Here is a 25220-nt window from a genome sequence, read left to right on the forward strand (position 1 = left end):
CGATATTATTGCAAAGATCCTTTGGGTAACCTCTATTCAAAAATAAAGTAACAATAAATTTAACTTCCCGTTCAAAGTCCACCTCCTCGCTGACCATTCTAGCCGCCCTCACCATCTGACCCTTTACCACTGCCTTCTTTTGGTGGTGAGGGTGCCAGCTGTCATAATGTAAATATGAGTTTGAGAAGGTGGACTTCCTGTGTATGTTGGAAACCAACTTGTTTCTACTTCTGTCATATGCCAAGCTAATGTCCAAATAACTAATACTGTCTTGACTAGTGACATGTGTAAAATTTAGGAACCATACGCTACTATTAATATATTCCAAAAAACTGTTTAATATTACTTGGTCCCCTCTCCAAATAATAAATAGGTTGTCCAAAAACCGACCATAAAACTGAACATATTTAAAATATTCTGAGTTAAATACGTAATTGGTTTCCCAAAATGTCAAGACAAAGTTAGCAAAATTGGGGGCACAAGCTGCCCCCATGGCTACTCCACTCATCTGTTTATAATGTGCCCCCTCAAAAAATATAAAGTTATTTTTCAAAACAACTTCCATTAGCTTGACTATAACATTCACTTTATTTTGATCATATAATTTTGTGAAATATAGTTGTTCTTCCAACCACTCAAGCCCTCTATCGTGCGGTATGACGGTAAAAAGATTACACACATCCAAAGTAATGAATGTGTCCCCTTCATTAAATTCTATTGATCTAATTTTGCCCAAAAAGTCCCATGAATCCTTCAATATGTGTGGAAAAAACTTTATGCCTGGTTTTAAATGGTAATCCAGGTATTGACTGATAAAGTGTGTTTTACTCCGCTTTCCGTCCACTATAGGTCTAAATTGCAAGTTGTCAAGGCCTTTATGTATTTTGGGGATTCCAAAAATCCCACTAGTAACTGGGTATTCGTTCTTTAAGAATTGCCACTCCTGCTCATCTAACTCCCCTTGGAATAGCATGTCAAATAGTGTGTTGTCTATTCTACTATACGCTATATTAATCTCATTCCTACTAACTTCTATGTAGGTGTTACCCAGTAGTAAAGTGTTCATGTATGAAACATAATCATAGTGATCCACAATGACTATCCCACTTCCCTTATCGGGTTTCATAATTCTGATATTTTTAGCTTTCAATATACTACTCAAATTGAATTCTTCCTTGGTGGTCAGATTCTTGTTAATACTACTAGCCTTGTTATATTCGGTAAAGGCGTTCCTGATGTCATTTTCGGTTACTTTCTCAAAAATGGCAACACCCTCATGCATAGGTGGATTATAGGTACTAGGCTTTGTCAATTTGCTGCCATTGTTGTTAATGCCCCACGAATTACCTTGGTATAAAATTTTCAAATTCAATTTTCGAGTGAATAATTTCAAGTCTAGAATTGTGTTCACCAAGTTACCCCTCCTGCATGGTACAAAACTAAAACCTTTGGAAAACAAATCCACACATTCTTCATCAAAAGGTTGACTTGTGTAGTTGTATAATTTAAAGTCCCCTTTATTGTTAATCACAATTTTTGGCTTGCAAAACAAACTACGTCCCCCCTCGTTGTCCAGTTGAATTCTATGGTCTTGTAAATCTACATGATTGACAGATACCATATTATAAACTTGGTCAGTTGGACTCAAAACACAATCATTGTTTAACGTATTTTCATCAACTGTCAACAAATGCCCTTCTATATTATAGACTGATACATCAAGCAATGAATTGATACCATCGTCACAAATTGTGCCCAATGAACTGCCAGTTGTACAAATCTCAAAATTATCATAGTCTTCACCATGCAATACATTAATCTCATTCACTTGTCGTGATTGCTCGTATGAGCCACATACACAGTCATTACTTCTGCTGTTAACCTGTTGAATAAAATGGTTATCTAAATCAACAAAATCATGTGTATGTGAAACCTGTATGTCAAAGGACGTTCGTTTCTCATCACTGGCATTTGAAATGAAGTCACAAACTGTATTGCATAAACCCGTTTATGGACCTTGGATTTTCTTTTTGGTATGCCAGCAGTAATACAGTGATACAGCAGTCCTACCGAGAACGCTGAGCTTTCTTCCAACGCTATACCTTTGTAGGTAATTTGGTTCTTGGTTTTGGGCACATACACAGAAAAGCAGAAGACAATCTGTTGAAGAAGATTTGAGATAGACAGGAAGAAGGCAAGAGGAAATAAGGGTATCCAGTAAAGAGGTGGATTGATCATATCGGAGAAAACCTGCAAAATTCAGGCATTACTGTTGAAGAATGTGTGAAAGTGACATCAAATTGAGAGAGATGGTGACAGTTACACAACTCCTCAACCCCCCATAAAGAAAATGGGGAAAGGAGATTGATGATCTATATATATATATATATATATGGGTCTATCTGACATTGCCGACACTCCAGAATGCCAACAACCATATGGCCGACAACATATGACCGACATTCGGAATGCCGACAATGCGGAACCGGCATCTCACTATAGTGTGGAATGGAAAGATTTCCATTCCTGCACTGCAGTGCGATCTCGGAGTTGGTATATTAAAGTTACGGGGGGTACAGGGGGCATTGACCCCCTGTTGAAAGGACATTTTATTTTCCTTTTACATGGTCTACTTACAATGTCGAGATTTCGGATGTCGGTCATATGGCGTTGGCCATATAGTTGTCGGCATTCTGAATTTTCGGCATTGTGAAGTAGACCCATATATATATATATATATATATATATATATATATATATATATATATGTGTATGTATATATATATATATATATATATATATGTGTGTGTGTGTGTGTGTGTGTATATATATATATATATATATATATATATATATATATATACATACACACACACACACATATATATTCTGGTGTTAGCAAATTTCTGTGGTGTCCCCATCAACCCTAGTCTTCCTGTGGTTGTGATATGAGCTGATGAAGTACATTCTGAATATTCAACAGGAGGAAGTTTTCATCAAATAGATAAATGTCTTTACTACATCAGTCAGAAAGCAATTAAAGTGACTTATTTTCACTTTTCAGCTGCTCCCATTAGGGGTCACCACATCAGATTATTGGTCCACAGAACAAGTGGCAGTAGAGTTTTTACAGTGTCAAGTTGCCAACCCAGCACCTAATCTTCCTCTGAAGGCACACACTCACACCTAGTCCAGTTAAGAGTTTCCATTCCACCTGCAGCATATCTTGGGAATGTGGGAGGAAACTGGAGCACCCAGAGGAAACCCACACAGACACAGAGGGGACATGCAGACAACACACAGAAGGCACCCCAGCCAAGAATTGAACCAGAGAACCTCTTGCTGTGAGACAACAACAATAATTGCTGCACCACTGTGCCACCCAAAGCAATTATACTGACTGCATCCATGTTCACACAGATATAAATACCTGAGCAGATGCTGGTTGTACCAGATTAAAAAACAAAACATTCTGCTCTTTTTGCAATGATAGATTCTCAATGCCAGATAATCCAGGTTTATTGGAAGTTACATCACACCTTCTGTGCTCTACACCTTTTAGAATCTTTCTAAAGGTTGCTCAGTCATATTGGAGATGTCAGAAGTAGTTGAGTGAACCTGGTGATATATTTTTATGAATGACAGGTCCTGAGTCCCTTTCAGAAACATTACCAGTAACCTGAAAATTCACATGTAGTGAAGTGATGAATATAACATGTTTTTAGAAACCCTTGCAAAATCGCTTAGGGTGAATATACCCATTTCACAAGTCATAATCATAATAAGAAATATTTACTTGTTAGGGATCATAGGATCATAGAAGGACACAAGTCTAAGAGCCCTGGAGTCTTTTTTAAGCCTAGTAATTCATGCCCCAATGTTTCTAATAATAAATGCCCATGGGCTAGGATGGCTTTGGTATATGGTGTGCTTAGGGCATCTACAAACTGCCTCATCCATAAGGGCCACAGGCAACATGCAAGGGGTGTCATCCATTATTCCAAACTGCATTTGAATAGGCTTAGGGAAGATCCCTGTTTCACATGGAGTCTGTCCAGAGCAGGAGTAATCTCTAAGATACATACCTGTCCCTCCAACATGGTTTGTTTTTGTCACAGACAAGGTTTAGATCTTTAGATTAGGTAATTCTAGTGCTCTTTGTTTCATGAATGTGTAGCAGGTCTATCGGGGCTGGATTGGAGAATGCCTTGTAGGTTAGGCATAGATTGCCCCTCAGTAGTCTGTAGGTGACCGAGTGCAGTGATAGGGCTTTGAGGAAATCAGCACAGAACATATTATTTGCCCTCTGTATTCTTTTAATGAGGAACTCCTGTGGCCACTCCAGTTGTTTCAACTGCCTGGTCAGGTACATGCCGAAGGCAGCATTGTACTCTAATACCAGTCTAATGTTTGATGAGTATAGTGGGACTGTGATCTCCTTAGATCTGGATGCCACACCCTTGTTGATATGTTGCAGTTTATACAAGGACTTTCTCACTGCTATGGACAGATGGTGATCAAAGTTCAGGTTACTTATAAGGTGGGTTCCCAAGTCCCATACCACTGGGTCTACTTTTAGGGGAGTATCATCAGTGTAATTTGCAGGGGTGGTTGTCTGCCCAAAGGGTATAATTATGTTTTTTTCCCACTGAATTTTAGGCCATGGTCCTGCAACCAGTTATGTGTCAGACCCTCCTGGAAGATATCTACATCTTTTGCGGATTCAGTGATTACACCCAGCTTGCAGTTGTCAGCAAACATGGTCAGCCAAAGGCCCTCTAATTTGTCTTGACTTCAGAGAAGTATATTCCAAACAGTAGAGGTCTCAGTACTGAGCTGTGTGGGAAACCACTAGGAACAGGCCTCTTGGTGGAGGCAGAGTCACCCACCATAACTTTATGTGTTCTATCTGTGATCTATTTGGTTATCCATCAGGTCAGGTGACAGGGATTTATACCTAAATTTGTGAGTTTGTCTATAATACCTGAGTGAAGTATCATTTCAAATGTCTTTGTCAGTTTAAGGTAGAAGTCTAAGAAGTCCATCACGTTTGGTAGGCATGACCTGCCCTTGACAAAACTGCACTGGGATGGGTCTAATGTTTGAAGATTTCCTATGTCTTTGTTTATCAGGTCAACAATAATTCTTTCCATGGCCTTGCATATTAGACTAGTAAAACTTATGGGTCTCTAGTTCCCTGGATCTCTTAATGGTTCACCTCTCTGTATAGAGATGACCATTGCAGTTCTCCATTCCTTATGGATTAAGTCTGTCTGGAGACTGTGCTTGAATGGATATTATAGAGGTCCTGAGAAGTCATATTTCAAGATATTTAGGAGGTATCCTGGGATTTTTTCCGGACCCATTGATGCAGAGTTTTTAACTCTGGAGAGTGCAGAGAGGACCTGTTCTTTAGTGATAGCTGGGGAAGAAATGGTTGAGGATATTTCCTGGAGAGGGCAGAACTGGGGATGAGAGGGAATGAAACTGGAGCTAAATTTATCGCACAGCAAAATGGTTATATCAACCACCCAGTTCACTATATAGGAAGTTCCATTCACTATTAGTTCAGTATACTGCTGGGTGTTCCCTTTCAGGTTTCATATTTAACTAAAAAATGCCTTATGGTTATCCTCTGAAGCATAGCTGGTTAAACTAGAACCAGTGTCGCATCTCCTCAGCTCTTCAAGTGAAGATCAAAAAAAAAAAGGAGCACCTTCTTAAAGGTTTTGGAGTTTGCTACAAGCTCAGCCTTTATATTTATATCAAGGGTGCCCGATTTGTGATCTGAGCTGACCAGTGAGGACATTAAACAAGGGCACATGCAATATTCCCACATATTTGTAAGTGCCAGATCCAGGATATGTGCACCCCTAGTAAGTGTACAGACTAGCTGTTCCAGGGCATTTGCATTGACAACATCCAGGAATCTTTGAACCTGTATGTTAGTGGCCATGTATGTATACTAACTAGTTCATGGTAGGATAGTAGAAAGCACCCATGAATATGGTGGTGCGCAGAATTGTATGTGGCATGGTCATCCTGGGTCACAGACAAGGACCTATATATAGTTAGGCAGGATATGGTATTTGACTTTACCTAAGGTTCGTTGGACATGGAGTAGCTCAAGCATGCCATATTGATTGACCAGTTTTGAGGTGCACTTACTTTTTATGTAGATTGATACACCTCCACCTCTTGTCTCATCTTGTGTGGTAGTTGGTCTAAATGTGTGGAAGGCAATATAGCCTTGTTCTGCCAGTGTGCATTTTATATCTTTAAACCATATCTCAGTAGCTGCACAGATGGCAACAGTCTCCAGGATGAGGATCACTTCCAGGGAGTGGAGCTTCTTGTTGATACTCCTAGCATTGAGCAGTAACACCTTTAGTTAGTCTTGCACATAATTTACTATGTTGTAAGGTTTATCAAATTGTCATTGCCTAAAAAGGCACTGTGGGGTGGATAATGTTTTGGCCAATATACAAAAGCTGAGTGGGGACAATTGCAGTACATCCCTGGCAAAGCAGAGTAGTCAGTCAGTCATGTCCTCCCAAGCTGACAAATATTGGATACCTTTAGAATGACACCAGTAACTAAGTCAAATGCTAAAATCAATCATCTTCTGTTAATATTGTGGCATCATCCTTTCCAGAAGGTAGAGTGTTGCTCAATGCTAGGCTCACAATGCTAGGATAATGCAAATAGTGAGGGTTTGGGATGTAGTCATGGTTTAGGTCTTTACCTCACAGATACAAGATGCAGGGTTTGATTTTGATATCTGGTTACTGGCTTGGCTTGTAATAGTATGCAGACTGATAGCCTAGTGTTTACCTATGAACCTGTTTTGAGAGTACATTTTTTTTTATTTTAGAAGGATGTGGTGTAGAGGTAGAATACCAAACTCCCAAATACAGGTATGTGAGTTTGAGGGGTGGAGACCTGTTTTGGGGTTGGGAGTTTGCCTAATGGTTAAGGTGTTTTTCTCATAGACACAAAGTCACAGGCTTGATTCTTACCTTTGAAAGTGAAATTTTCTAGTCTGGCCTGCAAAAGCAGATAGCCTAGTAGTTATCAATGAATGTATTGTAAAAACAACAGACAAGCCCATCAATAGAAGGAGGAAGGCTACAATAATTCAGTGCTTGGACATTGCAGGGCAATTCTGTAGAACACAGGTGAAGTTGACTACAATAAAAAATAAATAAATTAATAAAATCTCCAAACTTGCTAGCTTTCAGATCGGCCCATCTTTTAAATATAACAAAGCAGATCACTGCCTCATTGCAAAACCTTTACTAATACAAGGAACTGTAAACAATCAGGGATAATTGTGCAAAGGGTTAAGAGTGTGAACTGTATTTTCTGAAGAACAGGGTTTGATTCTCTCAACCCTCATTTGCCTACTGTGTGATTTTGAGAAACTCACTTAACCAGACCTTGCCCCTAAAAAGGGACTGTGTGTCTAGTGGGCATTCCTGGTTAACAAATGGGTATTATTATATCTGACTGAGGAACAGAAAGCATAATATGTCTTAATCTAAAGTATTTAGCAACTAGTATTGTGTGTAACTGCACAGTGAGTAAGGCATTAATTAGCCTTAGCCTCTGATGTTTATTAATAAATAAATAAATTCAAAAACAATGTGTTCCCAGACATTTTGTGTAAAGTTAAACTGATAAGTAAATTTACTAGCTCATTAGAAGCCAGTTTGAATCTTTGTAAACAGGATGTACCTAATATTATTAAGATATCTGTATATAAAACCTATGCATGACTGAGACTGCATTAAGAACAAAGAACAAAATAAATGTTAAAAAAGAGGTTCATGCTGGAAAACTCTTACACTCATGCTAAAAAACTGAAGGTATACATTTGCAGAGGTAATTAACAAGTTTGTACTAAAGTATTCATATTGCAGGCTCCCAGCCAAACCCAGGCACATGATATATGCCTAGGGATGAATCATGGGAAAATTTTAGTTTACTGCATGGTGTCAGTGAAGTATGAAAACACATATGAGACCAGGGATGCAGAGTCCATCAGTCTATTTAAGATACTAGCAGCTAGCCTTTCGAGACCCAAGCCTTTCTAAAAAAAATGGATAATCATCTGGAGTGACAGTCAACCTCTATTAGAGACTGACATGTAAGAAAAGGAACATTTACAGTTTGTTGATAAAAATAAGTATATTTAGCACATGATGCTACTTCTTCTCACAAAACTGCAACTTCAGCAGCTCTGTGACTCACTGGCAGATGTGGTTATCCACATTCTGCACTGAAATTTTAAATAGTTAGGTGTGCCCCTGTACTTTTGCTAATAATTCTTCTGTGGTCTTTTCTGTTTTTCTGTAACACACTGCAATTCAAATTCAGAATGACTTTCTCATTTTTCATTACAAATAAAAGTCAGTCCACTGACATCACCATACTGCCATTTTAAAGCTAAATAAAACAGTAATTTAGAATCCATTCTTCTGTTGCTTCAAAAGCTGAAAACTGTCACAAAACATAACTAGCTTTAGATAATTAAAAAACGCAGTCCTGCTTATATTCCCATTTCTTTTGACTCTCTTCCTCTCGATCTTCCTCTTTCTCTATCCCTCCCTTTCTTTCACAGCATGTTTAAAACTACCAACTTATAGCTATAAGCTTCAGACATTAAAGGTGAACAGCTTTCTTTTGTTTTCTGTTTTAAACAATGTACTAAAGAAGTCTTCAAACAAACTTTTCATAGATTTCCTGCCTTCCCTGCAAACATGGCCAGACAATTCACATTTCTTTTTTCCCTTAGCCTTCCCATATGCAGGCAGTTTTTATTATCTGCTAACATTGCCAAATGTCAGGAAGTTGGTAAAATAGTTAAAACTCAATAAGTCTCAAGGAGATGTTCAGAAACAAGCAGCACACTGTGATATATGACATAGCACAATGAACATAGATGCATGAGATGAGTGATTTAGAAACACATAAAATAGTGGGAGAAAAAGCATATTATGCATCATTTGCAAAAGAGTGAATAAGGACATGCAAATGAGCATCAGCATATTAATAAGAGCCACCACATATTCAAGGATGAAATTAAACATGGCAGAACAAATCAGACATTTTGTAAAATTTGTGCAATGACCTGTGGCAGTCCACTAACTTATACACTACTTTTTCTCAACAAGCAGGTATAAAATTCATTCTAAAATGGTAGGAATTTCATCTAAATTAGCTGATCAGCCTGTATTAGTGGTCTTTTTGGAAGCCAATGCCTGTGATATTGCCCACTAATACTCTTTGCACTGTAGAAGGGTCTGTCATCAGTTCATATACTAGTGCCTCCACAGCCAAGGTAAGGTCATCTGCTAATGACTGGACAGAGATATTGTATGGGAGCAAGTAGAGGTGTGCTGCCCTTACATGGGATCAAGATATATGCATGGACCGCTTATCCCAATGGGCACAGAGCTTTGTGTGGCATCAACCATCCTTGCTTTGTGGAGTGTTCGTTATTTGACTGGAGACACACCAGAAGAGTCCCATACTTCAGGCTTGTAAAATCTACATTGTTTTTTTTTTATTTGGATTTAAAACTATAGACAAATCAATTATAAAACAAACAAAAATGATCTACATAGCTCCACAGCTGATGAATACATCAAAGTTATACATATCAACAATTAACATTTTACAAGCAGGTCTTAAAGTTTAAGCCATGATTTATAGTAATGTGTAATATTAGACAGTCTCATGTTTATAGTATGCAATTCACTACTGCAATCAAATTTTGCCATACTAATAAATTCAACACTGAAGGGGATAACTTTACTGTTTCAATTTTTATTAATTACTTTTCTGGCTAAAACAAGAATAGAACAGAGAAGAGGGACTTGTTTTTTAGAATTATCTCATGGATCGGAGCTTTAAGTACAACTAAAGATTTAGAAAAATTATATCTATCTGACAATAGAACCTGAATGAAGTTATTAATTTCTTTCCAAAAAGGAGAGATGACTTCATATTCATATATCATATGCATCCAGTCAGCTATTATTTTAGAATCACGTCTGCAGTATTTCATTCTATTTGATTTATAAATAATTGTAATTTTGTTAGGAGTGATAAAACCTCTGTGTAAGAATTTCCAAGTGAAAATGTTCCAATATAATGAAGATGTGGTTTTAGCTGTTGATTTTAACATTATGTTCTTGTATTCTCAGAAATGTCTTCATTATTGATTTTTGAGGAATAATTCCAATAGGAATTGTCTAAATATGTGAAATCTAACTTAAGAATTTCATAAATTGTGACAATTATGATTTATTTTTCATTGCATTATTATTGATATTTATTAAGCATTCCAATGATTTGGGAACAATGTCTTATCTAGGCTAAATACCTTATTTATCTTTGCATTCACAAAGTTGGTAAATATTTGCAAAATTAAGCAATTCTCAGAATCATGATGGTATTTGGACCTTAAATTTCAATAGTATATTACATGCTATATACATACATATGGATCATAGTGACATTGCCGAAATTACAGATGTCTGAATCCAAAATTACAGAGGTGAGACATCCAAATCACCACTTCAATGAAAGATCAGTATGCTGAAATACAGACGAATGAAACAATACAGTACACAAAACACAAACAGTACAACATATCCTAAACATTTTTGCAGGGGAGATGCTCCCCTGCACCCCCATGTGGGGCTTCATCTCCCACACCCCCTGCTAATTATATATACCAACTCTGAGATCATACTACAGTGATAGAAAAGATATATTTCCCAATCATCACTATACTGCGCTGTCCATTTAAAACTATGGATGCTTCGTGTTACCTGTTTTGGTGGTGTGTGTTTTGGCATACTGATCTTTCGTTGAAGTGGTGTTTCAGACTTATGGTCTCGGTAATTTTGTATTCGGACATTTGTAATGTTGATGCCACTAGGACCCATACAAACATATATACACACACACATATATATATATATATATATATATATATATATATATATATATATATATATATAGACATATATGGGAACACTTTATAGTCCCAAAATTCTGAAATATCGAATTTCAGAACCCTGAGATTATAAAGTCAAAAGATCAAAACTCCAAAACAGCAGAAGCGCGAATTTCAAAATCCCACAATTTGGAGATGTTGAAGTAGCGCTTCTGGTGTTGGATGTGTGAATGGATCGGTGGAAGTTCAGGTAAGTATTTATGGTTAAGGGGTTTGGTTAGGGGATTTAGTGTGTGTCAGTCTGTTTTGTGACTGTGATGTCTGTGTGCGAGGGGAATGTAACTTGTATGGTGGTGTTTTCTTGCGTTTGTCTGTGTAGTGTGACCTTGGAGTTAGTATATTTAAGTAGGGTGTGTGTGGGGGCACAGCCCCCCACATGGGTGTAGGGGGGCTTGCCCCCCTACTTGTATGTAGTGTAGGTTTGTGTGTTTGCATGTGTGGCGAAGGTGTGTGTCTGTGCGTGTTTGTGGTGCATGGTTAGTGTAGGATTTGCGATTTTGAAAATCGCACTCCTGAGGTTTCGGGATGTTAAGGTTTTGGCTTTATGATCTCGAGATTGTGAAATTCAGTATTTCAGGATTTTGGGATTATAAAGTGAACCTATATATATATATATATATATATATATATATATATATATATATATATACACACACACACACACACACACACACACACACACACACACACACACACACACACACGCACACACATATAAGTTACTTTGTTGTTTAAATATTAGCATTTTATTGAAGTTAGGAGTCTCTAAGCATTCATTTGTATATGCAATTGGAAACATTGAAAATATTAAGTCTTTAATACAATGGCTAGAATAGTGAACTTTTGGAAAGAGGAAATGATGTTAATCAAATAGTCAGTTTGAGAAGAGGGTGTAATTCCATTTACATAACTATCTTTTAATAACCAGATACAATTATTAGGGACTATTTGTTTATGACAAGTTGTGATATATATATTATTTTCTAAAAAAAAATTTCTTGATGTATTTGTTTCCATTTTGAATTGTAAGATGAATTTATCCACAATACTATGACTTTTACAATTGTTGAAGTACCATACTTATGAATATCAGGAAATACCTATTCCACCATTATCACAACCTTTTCTTTGCCAATCAAAGGAAATTCTTGTTTTTTTAGTATGCCAGAAAATTAAGTAGAGTATTATTTGTCTTCTTCATCAATATTTTTTGGTGGAGCTAGTAATAAAGATTGCATGACAAACAATATTTTATGGAGAATTACCATCTTAATATGCTTTAATCATTCTTCCATTGTAAAGAAGAATTTATCACAATATGTAACTAGGAATAAAATTATAGCAACAACCTGTTGAAAGTTTATTCATATTATTTCTTTACTATTATACATAATGGTTATACAAATAACCTAGATAATGATGATATAGTTAAAACTTTTCTAAGGGAATTGATAACAATAGTAAGTTAAGCATTGTTATAATTGAGCTATATGGACATGAGCATCTTATAGTCCACCTTTAAATGTGAAATAGGTATGTATGATGAACATTTTGTAGGATCCTTTTCTTGTTTTAAAATAGGTGATATAAGGGAATATGTCCATGATGGGGGTGACTTTATCAATTGCTTTTATTTCTCTACAGACCTTAATTGTTATTTTAACTACATCATCTGGTATTATTTTAGATAGTTCTGGTATAAGACTATCTAAGCCTTATTATTTTTTTTACATTTTTATTTGATCTTTTATTTCTATTAAAGTGGATGGTCCATAAATCCTTTTTATTTGTTCACTTTTTTATTATTTATATTTTTCCCTTAGAAAAGTTTTAACTATATCATCATTATCTAGGTTATTTGTATTACTATTTATATTCTAATAAAAGTTTGAAAGCCCTCAAGAATATCTTTAATATATGCTCTTCTTACTTTTTTATTATTTATATGTCTCATAATTTCTTTGATATGATTCAGTTTATTTATTTTGTTTAATCTAAGAGCAAGTTTATGCAAGCTTGAAGGTTTTACTGAATTTGCCTGAAGTTTAAGTTTTTCCAGGTTTATTGAAACTTTATGATTTAGCATTTCAACATACTTTGTATTTAAGTTTTTAAGTTTAGACTGGGTGATAGTGTCATTTGGGTTAAGATTTAACTTTAGTGTGTCTATTTTGGCCTGAAGTATATTCAGTTCTTTGCCCCATTCTCTTCTTTTACTAATATATTAGTTTGTAATTCTTCCATTTAAATAAGCCTTTAGAGAATCCCTCAGCCAAATGTCAGCTACGTCACCATTCATGTTTATTTATAGGAAATTTTTAATCTCTTTAACATATCAATCCTTGAACCCTTTTATTTTAATAATGTACATTGGTAATCTCCTACTATATATTAAATCTTCAGTTTTTAAAGTAATATTAAAGATTATAGCATTATGGTCTGATAATGGACATGAAACTATTGAAACTTTTCTGATGTTTAATATTAGATTGTTTGAGAAAAAAATATCAGTATTTGTTTGTGTTCCATATCCTTTAAATTTATTAGATATACAGACTTCATTGTTTGGCTGAAGATGTTATTCTCAGCTTTCAATCTGCAGTGGAATCTTTGTCTGATAAACTACAACTAAAATTACCAGTTGTTATGACTTCACCTTTCATGTAATAGACCATAGTGTCTAAGTAATGTTTTACATCTTCAGCTCCAACCCCTCGAATCAAATAAGAGTTCACAAATGTATATAGTTTTATATTCCACTCAATTATAACAATGCTTAACTTACTATTGTTATCAACATAGGTATCTTTTACTTTAGACATTACTGGTAAGTTCTTCCATAAAATGAGTGTGCGTTTTCTTTTAGCTCAAAAGCCAGAATCTGCTAAACCAAAGAATTCTTTAAAGAAAGTTTATTTACATCTTCCCATAGAAATACTATTTAAGGTTTATGCAGTTGCAAGTATTTGGACAAACTACTGTTCTTTACTGGATTATTCAATCCATTAATATTAATAGATATGCATTTAAAATCAGACGTATATAAGAGAAAAAAAAGAGGTATGATGAAATTACATTTATGTACAGAACTTATCATATACTTCACATATAAACAATATGAAATTTTGAGTTATGGACAAAACTTTTGAAACAAAACATTACCTAATGATGTAACTTTCTACCATGTAATAGCATATTCCTAGTTTGTTGAAAAAGACAAACAAACCTCCACTCAAACTCTACTTTAGACTAACAGAGCTTTTCTCATGCTTCCAATTCATATTAATGTGCCTCATTTTTTAGTATTCATCATCTTAAAAAAAACTGTCAGTGAGTTAATATGAATAAAAAAATGTTAAGCAGATGTTCAGAATCTTTATTATAAGTGGACCAAACTGAATATCTCTACAATCATCTTTCCCTTTACCTCACATTATCTCCCTGGTCTACTATAGTGAGTAAGTCAGTTGTTATTTTCATATTTATTAATTTATAAGTCAGATGATTTTATATTTTTCTATTTTATTTACGATGTGTAAAGTTGTACATAGGATCATAAGCTCGCCAGGTTATTTGCCCTTGTGTATCATTTCAAGCCCAACCAATTACCCCAAGTAAGAATCAAATCCTGCACCTTGTGCCTATAAGTTGATAACCTTAAGCACTAAGTCAACCTCCTACCCTTGTAGTACTACTGTTAGAATCAGTCCTATTTTTCCCTTAAATATTATGTTCAATAGTATCTGAACAATCTGAAAAATCTTCCCTTTTAAGATTCAAACTTGCTATAATAAATTATTCTGAGATATTAAGTTTTGTTAATATTAAAAAGGGACAATAACAGAAAAACACAATCTTAATTTTTTATCAGTAGTGTCATTCAGTATGTTCAAAATGTTATCCTGCAAACATTCAGAACTATTTAATAACTGACAGTGGTTTGGAATGTAATTCATTGTCTTTTCTTATTATCTAACTTGTATTCATTGACATCTTATCATATGATTCAAATTATTATGATTATTTATTTTTCAACAGGAAGAAGTAACCTGGACAGTTCTTAAGAGTTTTAGAACTCCCACAGCATCACAGAAATGCTCATGACTCTAAGTTGTTTCAAGCTAGTTTTCATGATAAGGGCTTGAAAATGAACAATCTATTACATTCACACAAAAATGCCCACACGTGAATCCAAGCCACCTCCACACCATATACCAATCCCTCAAATCCCTCCAAACCACCAAAAAGGATAAAAAAATCTCAGAGCATCCCAAACACCAAAAAGCCTTTGCACAAAAAAAGAAATAGCATTTAATGATTCAACAAGCACTATTTGAATTAAATGTTTAATATAAAGCACACTGTCATTTTTGAATGAGACATAGCATATAAACTTGCATTAAAAGAATGACAGTTATGTGTAATCCAAGTTTAAATTGTAAAAGTGTGAGTGTTAGTTTAGCGATTTGATATCATTCCAATAGTAACTTTTATATATGTAAAAATCTATATTTATTTATACTTGTTTATAATATAGCATGTCTTTCCTGGGTGCTGCCTGTCAAGTACATTATCAGTAGCACACTACTAGACCATTTTAAGAACCCAGAATGTAACTTAACAAGCCTCTTTAGTGTCATTTGTTCCATCTTGTATTATATTTAATATTACATTACTCAACTATGCCAAGATATCAGAAAGTGTACCACCTAGCATAAGCTTCATCATAGTAATGATTAACTTTTAATAACATGAATAGAGTGAAACATTTCTGAGATTCAGTAATTTAAAGTGCAAATATCCTTTATTTATAAATTTGTCAGGGTGACTGTGCAACATTCGGTTTCACATTCTACTGAAATCTGCTGCAGAGTACAGAAAATATGCCCACCTGCTATTACATCAACAGAAAGCAGGGTCAGGTGACACAGATTCAGGAAGTAATTGGGCAGCTGTTCAGCATGTAGAACATACAATTTTATTAAACTTAATAAATACACTTCCACTGAAGTAACTAAAATAAAAATGCATATTTCCATTGGAAAGCACACTTTACATGATATGAGCATATACACAGCAAAAATAAATGGCAGTGTAAAACATTTGCACTTGATCATTAATATTGTAAACTTACACATGAATCTGAAGCTGTTTCTTTGTATGTACTGTACACTTCTTTATACGCTGTACAACTAGCTCCCCATTTTACTTCAGTCTAAATATTCTGTAATAGAATAATCCATACATTTTCCATCCTCTTTAACTATCATTAACACCCCAACCAAGTCCACATAATATCAATTTACACCAACTCATATGGAATTGTTAACTAAAACTTAATACTTTTCCCAGTCTGTCTTGTGGTGGGATATGCCTCATAATCTATCCTTCCAGCATGTTCTGTTTATTGTGGTGACAAGGTTTAGGTCCCTAGAGCGTGTAGCTCGGAGAGATTGGGATTTCTTTACGTGGAGCATGTCCAACAGCTCTGGGTTTGACATACTTTGTATGTTAGGCAGAGATCGCCTCTGAGTAGGCCATATGTGACGGAGTAAAGCTGGAATTTTTTGAGATGGACTTTTTTCCGTTGGTATAAAGTGCCCCAAAACTTTTTTTTTTTTTACAATAAAAAAAAAAGAGAGAAAACGGAACAACGGTGACTTTCTTTTCTCCGTTGCTTCCATTTGAAAGCATTGATGTACTGGGTGTGCGTGGGGATGCAAGTCCCATACGCATGTGCAGTACATCAAAATGCAGAAGCAGTATACCACAACCGGTGGAAGAAAAGCAGTCCGCCATTATACAAAGACATTATTTAAGAAAAGTAAGTATTTTTTTCTTAAATAATGTCATTGTATAATAGCAATAACTGATTCCGTGGTTGTGATATATTGAAGATTTACCCAAGGTTGCCTTTGTTTAATCACTCGGGCTTTGCCCTCATGATTAAACCAAACCAACTGTGGGTAAATCTTCAATATACCACACCACGTCATCGGTTATTGCTTAAATATGCCTGACAACCTACATCGATCTTCATGTCAGTAACAAGCAGTGCATTCAGTTTTCATGAGTTTACCACAATTGCAACTTCAGAACAGTTCTCCTTGTCTGGAGACCACATACTCTTTCTAATGTGACATCAGGCAAATATCATTTTATAAATGTTTTGAAAAACATTGTATTACTGCATACCTCCTGTCCACATTTTTTCATGTGCTCATGATAAAGTGTGGAAAAATTCCTATGTACATTAATTTAACCAAATGTCCACATGTTATTTGTCCTTCCCCTTCATACAAGCATATTGACCAACTGAGCAACCTTTTTCCACACCTTTCATCTACTGCTGATTGTTAATATGCATTGTTGGTATCAATGTTTGATTCTTTATAAATCTGAATACTTGTATATACTGGTACGACCAAATCTCATCTCATGTTTTTTATTCTACAAAATCTTCTTCCTCTGCCTTCCTTTTTTATTAACGTATTTTTCATTATTTCATATTATGCGTTTGTCTTTTCATACTTGCTTCATTAAGCCCTTATATGGGCTTTGGCGCTCTAGTCTTGTTCTCCATTGTTTTGACAGATTAGTTTTGTTCAAGCAATAATCATTTGGCCAACATGCCATAAAGTTACAATCTACAGCTGATTTCCACCAGCCTGAGGGGACTTCTACTCATTGGGATTGACCTCAACATTCTTGTATGTAACAGACAAAAAATATTCCAACACAAAGAGAGTAGAGGAATTTCATCCATGTCATAGCAAAATCACTCTAGTCAGTATGAATGCTATTCAGATCTCCCTTGAACATAGACTATGACCATTTTGGGTTTCTTGGCCAGAAAAGTAAGATATTGCATAAATAAATAAATGAGTTAAAGGTTACAGAAAGATGCTGGTCTGCACATAAGGGGCATTGATTTTATTAAGTAAATGAGACCATAAAGCAGCATGTCTCCACTAACAATTGTGTTTACAACTATCTGTGCAAGTTGTCAACAATCATAATGGAATCTTAATTTGGTTATGGTTATGTTCTAATGCTACAGTTATTATTTTGTTGTATTCTGTTTAAGGGGCTGGAGAACAGCAGTTTTTGGTGCATTATATGAAGAGTAATGTTCCCTTACCTCAACACCAGAAAAGTATACTGGCATAATATAGTCCAATTTTTGCTGCCCATAAACTGTGGACAACCATGAAGGAAATACTATACACTTTATGCATTAATTTTATCATTCTGTTTACTTTTATATCAGATATTAATTTAATCAAGTGTACATTTTTTGTAGTTCATCATTTTTTTATTTATTACATGAGCTTTCGTTTTTATCCCTGTTGTCTCATGGTTAATTTATGCATGCAGTAGTTTTGCTGAAAGACCACTGAATCACGTGATTGCTCTAGATTAAATAAATATTTATTTATTTATGTTATTTTACAGTTTGTTTACCGGGATAGTCCACTGGGCCAAGAAGAACCCCTTTTCAATGGAGTCCCAGGGAGAAAATCTTCATTAACAACTCAAATATGAAGACAATGCATTTACATTTATGTAATACTATTGAAGAATGATGGTATTACACAACATGACAAAAAATCCACAATTGCAGTGAAAATACAGTCAGAAAAGCAAAATGTAAAATTACACACACACACACACACACACACACAAGCACACGCACACACATGCACGCACACACACACACATGCACAAACACATAAATAAGTCAATTAAAAAGAAAAATCCATTGGTGCCTATTCCTGTTAGATTTGTTACAATATGAAATAACACAGGGTTGACATTACAGTTTTACATGAAATCTTAGCAGAGTTAAAGTAGGATGGGGGATAAGAGGTGTTAATTGTGGAATGTAAGAAGGGGGGGACAATAAGAAAAAAATAAGTAGAGCAAGAGTAGGAGTAAATGAGAAAAATGAAGATGGTGGTAGTCAGAGACGCTCAATGTGATGAAGTAAAGAGAGACGTAAAGGAGTGTGACAAATGGGGAAAAAGGAAGTGAGTCATGTGGGATGAGAACAGGAACATTCCCAGAGGGTTTTGAGATGGGAATGAAGCAGGGTCTTAAAGGTAGAGTGGTTATCTGTAGTATGAATAAGAGGTGGCAGGGAGTTTCAGAGGTGAGCTAGGGAAAAGGATAGTAGGTGTTTGCCTGGAGGACGAGCAGGCTTGTGCAGTTCAAGCAAATTCTGGTTATTGGATCTTAGAAGTCTGTTGGGTAGGTGCATTTTGAAGGTGGAGACAAGGGAGGGGGAGATGGAGGTATTAAAGTTGAGTTTATGGGCATGAGTAAATTGAATGTATGTAAGATGGTTGGGAAGTTCGAGCCAATTTAGTTTGTGTAGGGCAATGCAGTGGTGGGAAGAGGATTTATAGCCATTACTGGACATCCACAGTGGTGCAGCGGTAGCGTTGTTGCCTCACAGCAAGAGGTTCTCCCCGTTCAGTTCTCGGCTGGAGTGCGGGGAGTGCCTTCTGTGTGGAGTCTGCATGTCCTTCCCGCAGTTGGGTGGGCATTCGAAAGACATGTGTAAATGGTTGAACATCAAGCTGGCACCTTGGCATTCATAAAAATCTACTGCCAATCATTAGCGGACCGGAGTTCTGCTGTGGCGACCCCTAACAGGGAAAAAGCTGAAAGATAAACAACAACAACAACCAAACTTAGAAATGTTGTTATAACAGGAGGATAGCTTTGTTTTTAGAGAAGACTGGAAGGTTGGTAAGAAGTGAGGCACCATATAGGAGAGAAGGAATGAGGAAGCTGTTAGAGAGTACAAGTTTAGTAGTGGGAGTGACATAGCAGTTATGGCAGTAGAGCTTGAGTAGTTTCTGGTGTTTTTTTTTAATATTGGTTAATAGGTGGGTATCAGATTTTAACTGTTCATCAATAAGGACTCCTAGAAGCCTTACATGGGAGGCTACCTCGAGAGAGGTATTGTTTTCACTAGTAATGGAGAATGAGTTTTTATCTATAGTGGTACTTATTGAAGGGGACAATTTTTGATGCATTAAGTGACAGATGGTTATCTATCATCCAATGTTTGGTATAAGAGAAAGCATCCTGGGTTAGTTTTAAGAGAGTGGAGGTGGAAGTGGTGGAGCAAATGATCATAGAGTCATCTGTGTATTGAATCAGTTTAGCACTAGGAATGCTTTGGTGGAAGTCATAAATGAAAATGTTGAACAGTAGCGGAACCAATATGAAAATCTGAGGTACGCCTGTAGTTGTAAGGAAAGAGGATGTGGCTTTTTTTCCATTTGAAAGCTTGTTGTCTATCAGAGAGGTAACTAGAAAACCAGTTGACAGAAGAGTGGGATAGGTTTAGATTAGAGAGTTTAGATAGCCAGATGTTATGGGAGATGGTGTCAAAGGCTTTGGATAAGTCCAGAAGCAGGGTGGACACTAGACAGTTGGAATGCCAGGCTTTGTTGACAGTTTCAATGAAGGAGAAGAGAGTGGTTATGGTACTGTGGTCAGGTCTAAAATCATGTTGTGTGGGGGGTAAGTAGGTGGTTGTCTGTGAGGTAGGGTGGAAGCTGAAGGTGGATACACTTTTCTAAAACTTTTGAGATGGGGAATAAGATAGTGATTGGCCAGAAATTGGGAATGTTGTTGTTGTTATTACCTCCTTTGTGAAGGGGAATGATACAGGCCTTTTTCCAGAGTAGGGGTACATAGTGGGGAATGATATAGGCCTTTTTCCAGAGTAGGGGTACATAGTTTTCTTGAATTGAATAGTTTATTAGAATGGAGATGGGAAAAGCGATGGCATCAGCAGCCATTTTGAGGAAGTAGGAAGGAAGGTCATCAGGGGCATTTGAGCATGGTTTCAGTTTCAGGAGGAGTTTTTTTATGGTGGAGGTAGAAGGGGGTTGGGAGGTGGTAGTGTTAGGGAAGGAAGAGATAGGAGGAGGAGGAAGTGAAGCTTTGTTGGGGAAGGAAGTAGTTAGTTTGGCTATAGAATCAATAAAGAAGGATTTAAATTGGGTGGCTAAGGAGAGGCCTGGGACATTTGGGTCAGGGCAGAGGTTGTGTCTTTTGCCTGGATTGTGGAGGGTGGAGATGCTATTCCAGAATTTTTGGGGTTGGTCTTGTGGTTATTTTGAAGGATGGAGAAGTAGGATTTGTGGTTGGATGCAACAAGTTTTTTTTTTACTTTGTAACCTAGTAGCTTATATTCAGTCAGGGTGGTATGGGTTTTATTTTTCTGGTAATGTTTCCAGGCTTTGTCACTGAGATGCATAATGGTTGTAGTTTCTTTGCTTAACCACGGGACAGTTTTACTTTTAATTCTTTTGGTTCTGGAGGAACAAGAATATTTAATGGGTCTATGAATGTAGTATTAAAGTAGGCTACTGCATTATCTATGGAGAGGGTTTTTAGAGGACTCCAGTTTGTGTATTTTAGAGAGCTGGAGAAGGTTTCAGGGTTGCAGTTTTTGAGAGAGTGGGAGGAGATATAAGTGTGGGATAGTTGTAAAGAGGAGGGAAGGTGATGAGTGAAAGAGGGAAGATGATCGCTAAGAGTGTCAGATAGGCTACCACTGTCAGAGATGTATTGGGGTGGGAAACAAGAATCCAGTCAAGAGTAGCACCAGAGGAGAAGTGTTTCAAGGGCCTGGTAGTAGAGTTTAGTAGTTGTGAGAAGTTGTATATTTTTATGTTGTGTGGAGAAGTAGGAGATTGAATATTGGTCCAGTTAATATTAATGTCACCAAGGATAATGGTCTAGTTGGTGAGGATAACCAGGAGAGGATATCCTCAGGAATGAGGATATTGTCTCCTGGGGGAATGTAAAGACTGGCTATACATATGTGTTTTTTCCTGTTCATCTGGAGGAGAGCCAGGGTTATTTTGGCATTGATGAATTGGGGTATGGGTTGGTGAAGGGAGTAACTGTAAGGGAAGAGGAGTAGAGAAGAGCTACTCCACCACTTTTTTGAGAGTCATGTCATTTCTAATTATACTGTAGTTGGGGGAGTGATTTCAGGATCTTTTATGTGTGGCTTTAACCAGGTTTCAGTAATGGATATGATATCTGGGTGGTTTATGTTGGAGTCAGGCATGGAAGTTTGGAATCTTGTTACATAAGCTTCGAACATTAAATGTAGTGAAAAGGAGGGATTTGCAGGATGAGGGGGGAGAGGGAAGGGATGGGTTTGAATGGAGAGAGGGGGAGGGACCAGGGTTTGGGTGAATGTCACCAGAGAGAATGTTGGTAATAAGTTGATGAGTATGGGAAACAAGGAATTTAGAGTGCTTAGTGACCTGTTTGAGAGTCGGATGTTGTGTTATACTAGTGTTGATAGGAATTGGGGATAAGCGGCAGTAAACACGGATGAGTTTATAAGAGAATAGGAGGTTGCTATTGAAGAAATAGAGATGAGGAGATATAGTGGTTGGGGGATGTTTAACATATGTGGGGTATGTAGAAGTCATATGAAAGGAGGGAGAGTGATAAGAACATGGAGGACTGGTGAGAAGATGAAGGGAGATTAGGAAGAGAAGAAGAAAAGGAAGGAGTACAAAGGACGTGGGTTTTAGAGGCATAATGGTGATTGAATATTGTCATTATGGAAATTGTAGTGGTGTGGAGTAGAATGGCTATGGCATTAGTCAAGCTAGTTCTAAAGTGAGAGATAGCTAAAGGGAATGGGGGGAATTGCGTGGGTGGGCTGGTGAGCTTGTGACTTGACATTTTGGGTGTGGGAGTTGTGCTATGGCTATAAGTGTGGACGCTGAAAAATGATTGTTATTGAGGGAAGATAAATTCTTGTTTGTTAAGGTATTAGTCTTATAATGTCACATATTCAATGTTAGAAGTTATGTATGAAATGTTTGGGGTGTTTACTAGGTATGTTTCTATTAGGTAGTCATGTGTGTGTGTGTGTGTGTGTGTGTGTGTGTGTGTGTGTGTGTGTGTGTGTACATGTGTGTGCAAATGTATTGTAGATAGCTAGTAATTTCTAATGAGAGGGGTTAGTTGTAATTACTATAGCAGATTGGGTGGTTTGAACTCTGGTGGATGTAGTTTAGTTAAATTTAAATTACAGGTATTGGGAGGTGGGTGGGATATGGTGGCAGGGAGGGAAGTGGATGAGCCAAGATCCAAGCAAAGGCAAGTTTGTGTTTAAGAAAAACAATCAGAATTGGTCAAGAACTGCTGTGAAGCTGTAAGTAATTTTTTAACCATTTATCAGATGGTAAAACAGCATAACCTTGTATCTGTACGCTACTGTGCTCTCAATTAAATTAACAAACACACAGTATTAGATCAGTTATGGATACTATTTGCTAACATAAGGGAATAAAAGAGAAATGGAAGAGGAGTGGGGGCAAGCCAAAGCAGAGTGCTCTCCAGGGGATAATGAATATTAGCTCAAACAGGTAGACACATACACAAAGTTAACTTTAGCTGTTCATAAGTTCATAGGTTCATACTAGGCTATCTGCCCTAGGGCATTTATAAGCCTAGCCAGAGTGTTTGGCTTTCGCCACCCATTTTAAATTAATTTTTCAATGCCCTTTTTTGAGGTTAGTATACTGTGCCTCTGTCTAACAGTGACACAGAAGTGATACCTGGGGTAAACCTACTGTCTCCCATTCACTCATCAAGATTCCTCTTGAAGAGAGTCAATGAGGGACTCTGCCTAACCTGGACTGGGAGTTTATTCCAGAGTGAAGGGAGCCTCTGGGTTATGAATCTGTCCCTCCAGCATGTCCTATTTATTTCAGTGCTGAGGTTCAAGTCTCTCGAGTGCGTAGCTCGATGGGATTTGGATTTTCTGAGGTGCAGCATGTCCACTTATTCCGGGTTGGACATGGCTTTATATGTCAGGTACAGATCGCCTCTGAGCAGGTGGTATGCCACTGAGTAGAGCTGGAGTTTCTTTAACCAGGCAGCATATGGCATCTGTTTGAGCCCTTTGATCCTCTTGGTGAGGTACTTTTGGGGTCTTTCCAGTTGCTGCAGGTGTCTGGTAAGGTACATCCCAAAAGGGGCATTGTACTCAGTTATGGGCCTGATGAGGGATGAGTAAAGAGGCACGATGACCTCCCCTGATCTAGATGTGAATCCCTTCATGATTAGGTGTGCTATATAAAATGTTTTTCTAACCACTTTGACCACGTGGTTGTCAAATGAGAGATTGCTATCAACTTGGGTCCCCAGGTCCCTAATTACTTCTTCTGTACTTAATGGATTACCACCTATGTGGTAATTTGTGGGCACTTTGTTTTTGCTAAGATAGCGATTGGCCAGAAATTGGGAATGTTGTTGTTATTACCTCCTTTGTGAAGGGGAATGATATAGGCCTTTTTCCAGAGTAGGGGTACATAGTTTTCTTGGACTGAGCTGTTTATTAGACTGGAGATGGGAAAGGCGACGGCATCAGCAGCAATTCTGAGGAAGTAGGAAGGAAGGTCATTGGGGCATTTGAACATGGTTTCAGTTTCCGAAGGAGTTTTTTTATGATGGATGTAGGAAGGGGGTTGGGAGGTGGTAGTGTTAGGGAAGGAAGAGATAGGAGGAAGTGGAAGTGAAGCTTTGTTGGGAAAGGAAATAGTTAGTTTGGCTATTGAATCAATAAAGAAGGATTTAAATTGGGTGGCTAAGGAGAGGCCTGGGACATTTGGGTCCGGACAGGGGTTGTGTCTTTTGCCCGGATTGTGGAGGGTGGAGATGCCATTCCAGAATTTTTTGGGGTTGGTCTTGTGGTTATTTTGAAGGATGGAGAAGTAGGATTTGTGGTCGGATGCAGCAAGTTTTTTTTTACTTTGTAACCTAGTAGCTTATATTCAGTCAGAGTGGTATGGGTTTTATTTTTCTGGTAATGTTTCCAGGCTTTGTCACTGAGATGCATAATGGTTGTAGTTTCTTTGCTTAACCATGGGACAGTTTTACTTTTAATTCTTTTGGTTCTGGAGGAACAAAGATATTTAACAGGTCTAAGAATGTAGTATTAAAGTAGGCTACTGCATTATCTATGGAGAGGGTTTTTAGAGGACTCCAGTTTGTGTATTTTAGAGAGGTGGAGATGGTTTCAGGGTTGCAATTTTTGAGAGAGTGGGAGGAGATATAAGTGTGGGATAGTTGTAAAGAGGAGGGAAGGTGACAAGTGAAAGAGGGAAGATGATCGCTAAGAGTGTCAAGTAGG

The sequence above is a fragment of the Protopterus annectens genome, chromosome 8.part0, assembly GCF_019279795.1.
Source record: "Protopterus annectens isolate FY-2018-M chromosome 8.part0, PAN1.0, whole genome shotgun sequence".
NCBI lineage: Eukaryota > Metazoa > Chordata > Ceratodontiformes > Protopteridae > Protopterus > Protopterus annectens.